The sequence below is a fragment of the Actinia tenebrosa genome, unplaced genomic scaffold (assembly GCF_029948245.1).
Source record: "Actinia tenebrosa isolate PJP-AT-01 unplaced genomic scaffold, QUT_ActTen_1.0 PGA_scaffold5__44_contigs__length_20552954, whole genome shotgun sequence".
Taxonomy (NCBI): Eukaryota; Metazoa; Cnidaria; class Anthozoa; order Actiniaria; family Actiniidae; genus Actinia; species Actinia tenebrosa.
Window position 1 is genome coordinate 13702094 of NW_028292582.1, and position 11614 is coordinate 13713707.

The window sequence follows — 11614 nt, forward strand, 5'->3', positions numbered from 1 at the left end:
GCTAAAACTTTGATCCTTTTACCCGCTACCTTCAGTCATTCAAATGTATTTAACACTTCCAAAGCGTAAGTGGATGTTGCTACCTTTGGTCATATTCTCAATGTCCCTTATAAGAGTATATTTTACATGCCCCTGTTTTAGAGTGCCAAGAAAGCCCCTCCCCCTCTTCCCATGTCTCTTATGACAGTATATTTTACATGCCCCTGTTTTAGAGAGCCAAGAAAGCCCCTCTACCCCCTGGTAATTTATGATCGAGTTACTCGGCTGAAGGCGCAACTGGAAAAAAGCTTTTTTTAAGGTTTCAGATAACGAGGACACAATTTTACTTAGGAACTAGAAAATTCATACGTTTTGTTATATCTATAGTTTTTTAAATAAAAGAACATTAAAAAATATTTATTTCAAAATTTTTAATGCACCTTTCAATGCAAAAAGAAATTGATATCCATTTAGTCTGATTGTAAATATTGGTTACCGATGCGCTCTTATTCTTTTCTCATAAAGAGCCTATACTGTATGTTACGACACTTTAGCGTCTGCATGGGTTAGAACCATGGGTTACCCAAAGCCGTCTCAGCTTTCTAACTTGAAAAATCGAAAATCCTTCGATTTTTTGGTGAGAAGGGTCTGGGTACGAGAATGGGGTTAGAACTAATCCCCTCTCAACTTGTACTTTCCCGCGCTTTTCCCCGAAAAGATGGCGGGATGTAGAGCCAGAAAGAAGAAATACTTTTGTATCTTAGGCCGTAAGAAAAAAACACTCACCATAATTTCGAAGGAAGATTATAAAGTTATAAATTATAATTTAAATACTTTTGTATCTTAGGCCGTTAAAAAATACAGTCACCATAATTTCGAAGAAAGACTATATCCAAATCCAACCCGCATTTACGATACGAAGACTTCCGGCGTGACCTCGGGTCGGTTGCCGAAAGAAACCCGTTGAACTGGTGTACAGTGAGCTCCAAGTACGGGTCAGAACAAGCGAGGTAGTATGTGAATACAGGCAAATTTAATGGCTTAAAGACGCGAAGACTAATCTCTAATGCGACTTTCTCGGTTCTATAGGGATGTGAGAGAAGGGTCATGACTAAAATTTGGCGCTGGAAAGAAAATTCGAAGACGTACGAGGTTTCAAAGACCCGTGATGGTTCGCTTTTGGGACTCGAGTTTCCAACCTTCTCTTATTTCTTACTGGTGGGGGAAAAAATCTTAAAACGGGCTAAATTCAAAAAATAACCACGCAGAGCGAAAGAAGTGCTATTTCTCAATGATCGGGTAAAATTTCGAGGCCTTATTTCACGTTTCAATGATTTGATTGAAATTTTTGATGAATCTCCATACATTTCCTTATAACAGGACACCACAGAAACCAAGATTGGGCTACCTGTGGGTAAGCTTGTCTTTTGTTGCTGTTTTTATTTTATATTAGCTGGAAGAAAAAGAAGGAAAAATTGATGAGGTTTGTACCTTTATACCTTGACTTTCTTTGTGGGATGGGTGACCTGAAACTAATACCTACTTATTATTATTAATATTAATATTATTATTATCATTATTATAATATTATTATTGTCATTATTATTATTATTATCATTATCATTATCATTATTATAATATTATTATTGTCATTATTATTATCATTATCATTATCATTATCATTATCATTATCATTATCATTATCATTATCATTATCATTATCATTATCATTATCATTATCATTATCACTCATTCTCATTCTCATTCTCATTATTAGAGTGGTTTTCAAAAACCCGTGAAACAAAGTGTAACAAGTTTTGACACGGGAAAACGTGTCAAATGTGCTGGGCACATTGGATACTTTGAATAGAGTAGAAGACTATTTGGGATTTAGTCATTGTAAGACAGAAGAAAGTCCGTGGATTCGGTTTGAATATTTTTTTACGGTCAAATTGAACTAGCATAAACGAGTCTTGGTCGCAAACCCCAAAGCAAGCCTTCGTCTCTCTGAGAACCAGTGTTATGGTGGCTCCATCGGCTCAAAAACACCACACAAAACATTATTGAACAGAAGATTCTCCGTCTACAGAAAAAGTTTGGTCTCGAAAATTTACCTCAGAATACCCTGCGAATTTGCCCCCAAACAATATGGCGTCGGAAACCGTGAAAGGAACTATAAATAAACTAATATAAAACTCGTGTGAGTACTCTTTTATGTAAATTATGACGCAGTAAATTCCTAGCTAGGAACAGTTGATCATAGGTAGAGACGGTTGATCATAGCTAGGAACAGGTAATCATAGCAAGGGAGAGGTGAGGTATAAGTGTGGAATACTTCTATGGGAGACTATACGTATGAGCGACTATATGACATTCTACCATGAAGTACATCCCTTCCAAGGAAAACAAACACTCGATCGATCGATAAAAGTCAATAAAATAAACAAACTGGAAGACAAACTCGATGGAGATTCAATGTTTTGGCTGGTTTCAGGTGGTTTCAAGATGGTTTCAGGTCGTTTTAGGTGGTTTCAGGTCGTTTTAGGTCGTTCCTTGTTTTAGTAAATACCAATAGTACCGGCATATCGAATTCACGGAATCAACGGAATCAACGGAATCAACGGAATCAACGGAATCAACGGAATCTCTTTGAAACATATGGAAGTCAAACATCATTAAAATAAAGACAAATCAAATTAAAAGAAAAAGTTAAGAACTTCGTGCTCGGTCGTCCTCTAAGAAAAAAATTATATAAAACAACTCGATCGGAAACCCTATTATTAATATTATTATGATTTATCTACATAGAATGATTACCCAGGAAACAATGACATGTCAAAAACATAACTTTAGTCCAAATCATAGCTAACCTTGAAAGAATCTGTTCATGGATCCAGCAAAACATTGCACATTTTTCCATCGTTTTATGACAAGTTGGACGCCATTTTGTAAGCACAGGTAGCCCAATTTTCAAACACAGGAAGCCCATAGACATAAAGAAGAATTGGGCTACCTGTGCTTACAAAATGGCGTCCAACTTGTCATAAAACGATGGAAAAATGTGCAATGTTTTGCTGGATCCATGAACAGATTCTTTCAAGGTTAGCTATGATTTGGACTAAAGTTATGTTTTTGACATGTCATTGTTTCCTGGGTAATCGTTATATGTAGATAAATCATAATAATATTAATAATAGGGTTTCCGATCGAGTTGTTTTATATAATTTTTTTCTTAGAGGACGACCGAGCACGAAGTTCTTAACTTTTTCTTTTAATTTGATTTGTCTTTATTTTAATGATGTTTGACTTCCATATGTTTCAAAGAGATTCCGTTGATTCCGTTGATTCCGTTGATTCCATTGATTCCGTGAATTCGATATGCCGAATAGTACTATTTTAGATCAATGACGCAATAGAAATTCCTGGCCCGCCCCCATTCAAGCTTACGGCATGAAATACGTTTTTGTCATAAAAATATTCGACTAAAAATAAATATGTTTTGCTAATCAAACCAAATATCATTTTTCTTGCTAATAAAATAATATAAACTCGTGCGAGTACTATTTTACATCAATGACGCACCGTATCCCGATCTTACAGATCTCAACGTGCATTTTCACCTCGTGTTTCACCATGTCAATCATGACGAGGTCCACCAAAGGCATTCGTAACACTAAATTCCGATCATACCTAACTAATGTACTGTGCCCATAGGCCCAGCACAATAACTAAGGTGTAGTAAATTGTAATACACCAGAAAACACAAAAGAAAATCAAAAGAAAATGCGGACAATAAAGTGTATAAGTGTAATACGCTAAAGAGTATTTTACGGGTTTCTGAAAACCACTCTATTATTAATATTATTATTAATATTATTATCAATATTAGTATTATTATTATTACATTATTATTATATATTATTATTAGGTAGAAGGCCACAAGACACACATATGGTCTGTACCTCGTTGGTTGTGTAGCACGGTGAGACACGTTTGATATTTAATTTCAATTACACTTGAAAAGTGTAGACGCTAGATAACTTTCTGATTTTTGGTATTCATTTCGATTGAAAAATTAAGAAATCTATTGTGTGGTTGTCATATTTAAAATATCAATTTGGCATTGAAACTGCATTTTCAGTTTATATTGATGGGTTGCAAGCATTCCCCGGATAGTTAAAAGACAAAAGCATGGCGGCTATTGTGGTGCCGTTAACAATAGATGCTAATAAGGAATCTTTTGTTAAATGGCACCAACGCTCCCCCGAGAGGCCGCTATGAAGTAACGTGCAATCGAAGAATATTCATTATATAGATATTATTCGTATTTTTTCAAATTTTTCTTGTCATTTAAGTACTTGGTATTCATAGTGACTTGCGCTTGAAGGCCCCCTCTGATTGGTCAACTGTGGGTGTATTACAGAAAAGTAACGCCCCTCGTGTACCTCTGACTGTAGAAAGAGGAGGAGTCGCTTGGACATTCATCGCATTGGACGTGTGTTTCCTAGTCTAAACTCGATCCCTTAACCGAGCACTAAAGATGAGGGTTCTTCTTCCAATCCTAGTGACCATACTTCTACAGAACCACAAAGGTAAGCTCATATAGACCCCCAAGTTACGCTTGTTTTATACGATAACCTTTTCCCCCAATGTTTGAAGCAAACCTTTAGCTTAAAACTATAAAAAGACTTTGAAAACGCATTTCTGTGCTCGAAAATCATATCTGCGCCAAAATTGATACCTGCGACTAAATTGTGGAATACGAGGAATACTATTCCTGCTAAAATTGGACTTAAAGACACTTTTAGGACTTATTTAAATCAAATTTGTCTTAAAAACTTTCTATTCTCCTCCTCACCAGAGGGCACGCTACTCGAATGCTTAAAGATGCTACGAAACCATTCCATAATTAGACACCGACATCGAAACCTGATTGATAAATAAAAAATAGAATAAAATGATAATAAGTGGTTCAAGCATTGGCATTTCCACAGACTGGTATACCCTCTTCTTCCACTGAATTCCATTATGAATTTAGAGGTTGATTTTTGCGGAGGGACGAGAATCCCCGCCTTAAACCCCTCGAAGCACAGTAGCTAGAGAAACACAAGTAGCTCTAATCACATACAACATCGAGTGCTTGAAGCGAACGTGGGTCGCCTGGGTGAGAGGCGAGCGCTGTAACCCCTCCGCAACCAGTGCTTCCCTCATGGCCATAATTCAAAAGCAATATCTGCGCCGAAGTTGTTGAATGCTATTCCTGCTGATGTTAGATCTTAAAGTGCACATGAACCCTTCGACAATACTTTCAGTATTGATTCTGCATAAAGTAAATAGTTGATTGGTAAAATATTTCTTGATTTGAGTGATGCGTCTTTAAGTTATGAAGGTTTATACTTCCAATATGTTAATGATGATGACGTCAGGTAAGGTATTTGAGTGTTTTTGTTGTAACTAGTAATACTAAATGCTGGCCATTTTGAAAATAAAAATTGTAAATAGCTTTCATGTAAACCATGAGTAAAATAATGATGCTTTTTAAATACTGTTTCTATGAACCAGTTCGATTTTGTATATTTGATTAAGCCTTAATAGACGTCACACTCATTAGCATATTGGAAGTATAAACCTTCATAACTTAGAAACGCATCACTCAAATCAAGAAATATTTTACCATTCAACTATTTACTTCGTGTAGAATCAGTACTGAAAGTATTGTCGAAGGGTTCATGTGCACTTTAAGACAATTTTTACCATTTTAAATCAAGACTTAAAACATTTATTTAGAAATTATTCTGTTAAACCTTTTTCTCGCTACACCACTACTGCTACCTGCTACTGCTACTTCTGAGTCCACCCAAAATGATAGCAGTAGCAGTAGCAGTAGCAAAACACGTCCACATCTGCTTTATAAAAAGATCACATACAATACAGAATTAATATAGTATGTGGTCTTCTTACCCTATACTAGATAGGTTAAATTGGCGAATTCATTATAACATGATAGAAATTACCATAAATCAACAATTATAGCATATTCATACGTTAATGTTTATTCGGGTAAAATGTCCATGTATATTCTAATACTCGATAGCGAATAAAAAAGTCTGTCTGTCTGTCCACTACTTTGACACTAAGGATTTCAGCAAAATTCGTATTTTGTTTTGTTGATAATCAATCTTCAGGCGGAACATTTATTTATTTTATTTATTTATTTATTTTTATTCAGTATATTTTTAGATATTATTTTATATTTACGAACTTTTTTTTTTCATTCAATAATAATTATTAACTATTAGTTATGATTTATTTTTTAGTGTAGGGGTTTTTATCTTGTAGTTTATAATTTTATAATTTTTTACACACATATCTTCATAGTTTAATATATTAGAGGGCCACAGGTTTGTTAGCATATTGCTATTTAGTGTTACCCTCGGTTAATAAAGAGTTTATTATTATTATTATTATTATTATTATTATTATTATTATTATTATTATTATTATTATTATTATTATAACATTCCATTTTCCAAACTCGAAAGCTTATGCTACTTTGGAAGTAGTTATTTTCTATTATGCGCTTTTTTTCCTCTTTACTCAAACTGTTTAAATATTGAATTCCTGATCACCCCTGCTTTTGCTATCTGTCTTGTCAACTCTCAACTCCGAGAACCTACAAAAGTACCCAAGGTTTAAGTGATATTTTGGGACGGCTTAATATTCTCGATTGCACCTCCATTTCTAAGGCTCATAGCAACCTCGAAGTTTGCAGGCACCAAGGTTGAATTGTGATTTTTTTCTTTTTAATTTGATCCTGTCGTTTAGGCTCTGATGCTGCCGACTCTTTAAGACCAACCCAGAAAAAGAACCAATGGTTTATTGATGGTGTCGACAAATTGAACAAGCTGTTGTCCCAGAAGCCCAATCACAATCCAGCAAAGAACGTCATCCTGTTCGTCGGAGATGGCTGTGACATCAATACCAACACCGCTGCAAGGATACTAAAGGGACAACAGAACGGCAAGAAAGGTGAAGAGGGGTATCTGTCGTATGAAGAGTTTCCATAGACTGGTTTGTCGAAGACGTACAATACAAATCGACAAGTTCCTGACTCGGCTGGTACGGCTAATGCTCTCTTTACTGGAGTCAAGACTAGAAGTGGTACGTAAAAATTATGTTTGAAATACTCCTTTGCCGTGTCCGAGCATTTTCATTGGATGAACATTGGTCTCGCGCGCTGTGATTGGTCACAGGATGTTGTTAGGTGGCTATTGAATACACCGAATCGAAATATGGCGACCAATTTAAATAACTATTGTTCTGTACTGACTAGCGACTGACTAGCCTCTAATACATGTGAAAATGCTTTTGTGTTTCCATGTGAACACGAGGCTAGTCAGTCGCTTGTCAGTGCAGAACAATAGTTATTCAAATTGGTCGCCATATTTCGATTCGGTGTATGACCTTCGAAATTTTTTGAGGAACCTCGAGGAACCATCCATACCGTGTTTTGAACTTCAACAGGGCAAAACCCTCAGATATATATATATATATATACAGGACTCCCTTTCTTTTCAATTTCCTAAAGAGTGCATGAAAAAGAAACTTTTGACAATGTTTGAGAAATAGTGACATAGATTTAACAAATAGACATCAGTTTTTTATGTGTCTGTCCTCTTATTGACGATAAATTGCGTCATCACATTGTCAAAGTAGTGTGGATTCACGAGGCGTAGCCGAGTGGATCCGCATACTACTTTGACAATGTGATGACGAAATTTATCGTCAATAAGGGTGCAGACACATAAAAAACTGATGTCTATTTGTTTTTTGCAATAACAAAAACGATAAAAACTTCTCATTTTTAGCGATCAAAGCAACCAACGGAAAGAGCGCGCGCTCGTTGACGTCAGCTTTATCTGTCTGTCCTCTTATTGATGATAAAAAATAACCAATCAGCGCGTGAGAAATTTGTAAGTTATTGTAAAAAAGCGGTTATAAGTTTACTCTTTCTTTCACTCGTTTTAGAAAATAATTGTTAAGCACAAGACGAATGAAAATAATTTTTTTAAACATTTTCCAAATATTTTGACTTATTTTTGTAAAACGATGTGACCAGGCTCACAAAACAAAACAATGATTGGGCACCCTGTCTACCAAACAAACTAAATATTAATACCAAGTATTCTTAATACTAGCTGTGATCGGTGTTAACGAAGACGTGGTATTTGAAAAATGCGACACGCTGACTGAAGCAAGGAAAGTGGACAGCATTCTGAAGCTCGCAGAGGAAGCTGGGATGTCAACGGGTTTCATCAGCACCATGCGAGTTACCCATGCCACGCCCGCAAATCTCTATGCGAATTCCCCAAGTCGATTATGGGAAAGCGATAACGATTTGCCAAACGATGCTAAGGATTGCAAGGATCAAGGTATGCATTACGTGGGGAAGGTTGGGCGATAACTCGCCACATGAGAGTCAGATAAGTAAATTTAGTGTAAAAATACTCTGGTTATTATTTCTCCACTAGTCAGCCTGCTAAATAAAGGCTAACTGATTACAACTCTCTAAACAAAGAATGAAATTTTTATCACAGCCTTACAGTTCGTAGAGTTTCAAGGCAAGATTGGAGATGGCATTGAGGTAGTTCTAAGTGGAGGACGCAATGCATTCCTTCCTAATGACATGACAGACTATGAGGAGGTTAATACGACAGGCAAGCGGCTGGATGGTCGAAACCTTATCGATGAATGGGTGGCGAAACGACCTGATTCGAAGTTTGTGTGGAACAAGAAACAATTAGACGCTCTTGATGTGGAAAAGACGAAGCATGTTCTTGGTAAATTATGATAAATAAATATAAGAACTACTATATGTAGATATATTTTGTTAGCTACTGCGCTCGTTTCTTTACTTGTTTATTGTTCTCCACCTCTTCCCTTCTTTCTTTCTTACATTCTTTTTTTCCCCAGTGTCTTCTTTCCTTCCTTCCTGTCTGCTTATTTAATCATTTCTTCGTTTGTTTTCTTGCTCGTTTTAGTATTTAGTCGCTTATTCGTAATTATCTATTTTGTAATCGTTGATTCGTTGGTCGTTTCATTCGTTCGTGTTAGTCCTGTTCGTTCAGCTAAAAATTTCTGAGAAGACCGAGATTAACTTGTTTTGAGCCGAAATGACATTCCTTAGTCTATACTTTATTTACTGACTTTACTATCCTATTCATTGGTGTCTTATTCATTGAAAATTCCAGGCGTTTTTGACTACAGTGTCATGAAGTACGAAGTAGACAGAGCCAATGATACCGCTGGTCAGCCTTCTCTGCCTGAAATGGTCGAATTCACCATCAAAAAATTGAAGAAAAATCCCAAGGGTTTTTTTCTTATGGTTGAAAGTAGGTTTTTATCTGATGCAGTAAATTTGTTAAAACCATTGTTTGGCAAGGAATAATGGACATTGTTTCTTGTTGATGTAATAATAGAAAAGCTTTCTGTGGGTTTAACATAAGCTTTCCCGCCAAAACGCGTGCCCACGTCACGCTTAGCCTTCTGCGCAGCAGAAGTCCTATAGTCCCATAAAATTTGCTCTAGCTGCCATTCCCCTTTTTGGTGGTTCTTTCTTTGCAATATTTTTGTCTAACTTTAATGTCATTTACTCTTCGCAAATCGTTTCTCTCAAGGTGGCTTGGTAGATTATGGTCACCATGCAAACGATGCTCACCATGCACTTACCGAAGCTCTTGTTCTGGATGCTTCAGTTACGAAGGCAAAAGAGCTAACCAATGAAGGTAGACAAGGATGAACTTCATGGGAATTCTTTACTTTGTTATTTTGTTTTGGGGAGAAGAGGTAAAGGCACTAGCTTGAAGGAAAGAAAGACAAGTAAATTGGGGAAAAGAAGAGTTAAGAGGCGAGAGGAAAGGAAATGAACACATAGCCCTATTTGGAGAAGTAAATGAAGAAAAAGAAGGAAAGAAATGGAAAAAAAATGGAACTGAAGCGAAGGGAAGCAAAGGAAAGAGAAGGAAAAGAGAGTAAAGAAAATAAATGATAAGAGAGGGGAGAAGAGAATGAAGGAGAAGGAAAAAATCGAAAACGAAGAGGAGGAAGTGAAGTGATGCAAAGGGAGAGGAAGAGATGGAATGAAAGCAAAGGGGAAAAATACGAAGAAAAGAAAGTATCAAAAACAAAGAAGAGGTTGTGCATTCCATGTAAAAAATACATTTCTTTTCCTTTCATCAGATGACACACTCGTGATAGTGACAGCAGACCATGGCCACACCATGTCCATAGCAGGATATCCTGACACAGGAAACCCAATATTAGGACTGGTTAAACAAGGGGGTGTTTTGCAATTGGCAGGTAATGACAAAATGCCTTACACTACCCTTGGTTACCAGAATGGTCCCAGTGCACACTTTGGTCCCAGAAAGAATTTGACTGATGTCGACACCCAGGCAGTAGGTTTTAAGCAACAATCACTGTACGATGGACCAGAAGGGTTTGAAACCCATGGAGGACAAGATGTTGGTAAGTTGATGATGGAGGACTGAATCCTACTTAGTGGCATGATAGTGATGAAATTATGGTGTTGATGAAGAATTTATTATGGATGATGATGGTGATGATTGTGAAGGATTATGTCTCACTCCTGGTGATAATTATGACAATTCTAATGGTGATTATAGATAATTGTGATGATAATGGTAATGTCAATGATGATGATGATGATGTTCTTGCTAGTGATGATGCAAATGATACCAATGATGACAATGCTTGTGATGATGATAAAAATTATAATGGTGATGTTAATGCATGATGAGATGATGGTCATGCTAGTGTTGATGCCAATAATATCAATGATGAAACTGTTGATGATGACAATGCTGATGATGATGCTTATGATACCAATGATTATCTCGGTGATGCCAATGATGATGATGATGCTGCTTGTAGTAATAGTTATAGCAATATGAGCAATGCAGTTATTTCTGATAGTTAGTCCACAATGCTGTCCTTCTAAATGACTTTCACCACCCACATAGCTCTTAATGTATACAGATCTGCTACTTACCCCTTTAATTTTCTTTCAGGAATTTATTCCCGTGGTCCCTGGGCTGATCTCTTGGTTGGGGTTTTGGAAGAAAACGTCATTTTCCACGTCATGGACCACGCCCTTTGCTTGAGTGACAGCAAGCAGAGTAAATGTAATAAGCCTGAGGCCAGGGGAGGAAAACCTCCAGTGAGCTCGGCAAACAGCTCTTGTGAATTTATGTATGTTGGTATGCTCATGGCATTATTGTCGGCAGCTGCCAATGTGATCATACTGTAGATGAATGTGGTATAGTCTTCAGTTGAGTTTCAGTTTGTGACACCTTTGAATGTTTTTTCATTAAAATAATGTAAATGTGTAGTTTTTTCATTCAAAGAATATGTTAAACGTGTACATGTAGTTTCAGTGCATGATTGGGTAAGCAGACTTAAAATCTTGTTTTGAAAAGTAATAATCAAAAAACATCTTTTTTTCCAATTCAAGCAATAATTAGCCTTCAATAAACAATGTTTAAGACTATTGCTATTTGATACAATGACCTTTTGAATAAGGAGAGTGGGGGTTAAAGCAACTTGGATCCTTTGA

The 11614-nt window shown here is 36.4% G+C and overlaps 1 pseudogene across 1 annotated transcript; it reads left to right on the forward strand.

Moving 5' to 3' along the window:
- The first annotated feature begins 2959 nt into the window (after positions 1 to 2959).
- On the forward strand, positions 2960 to 11548 carry LOC116293343 (alkaline phosphatase-like; annotated as a pseudogene). Its single transcript, XR_016121337.1, has 10 exons — positions 2960 to 3080; positions 3908 to 3961; positions 4351 to 4571; positions 6805 to 7140; positions 8178 to 8411; positions 8577 to 8819; positions 9231 to 9371; positions 9657 to 9764; positions 10219 to 10506; positions 11070 to 11548. The product of XR_016121337.1 is annotated as an alkaline phosphatase-like (transcript).
- The last annotated feature ends 66 nt before the right edge of the window (positions 11549 to 11614 follow it).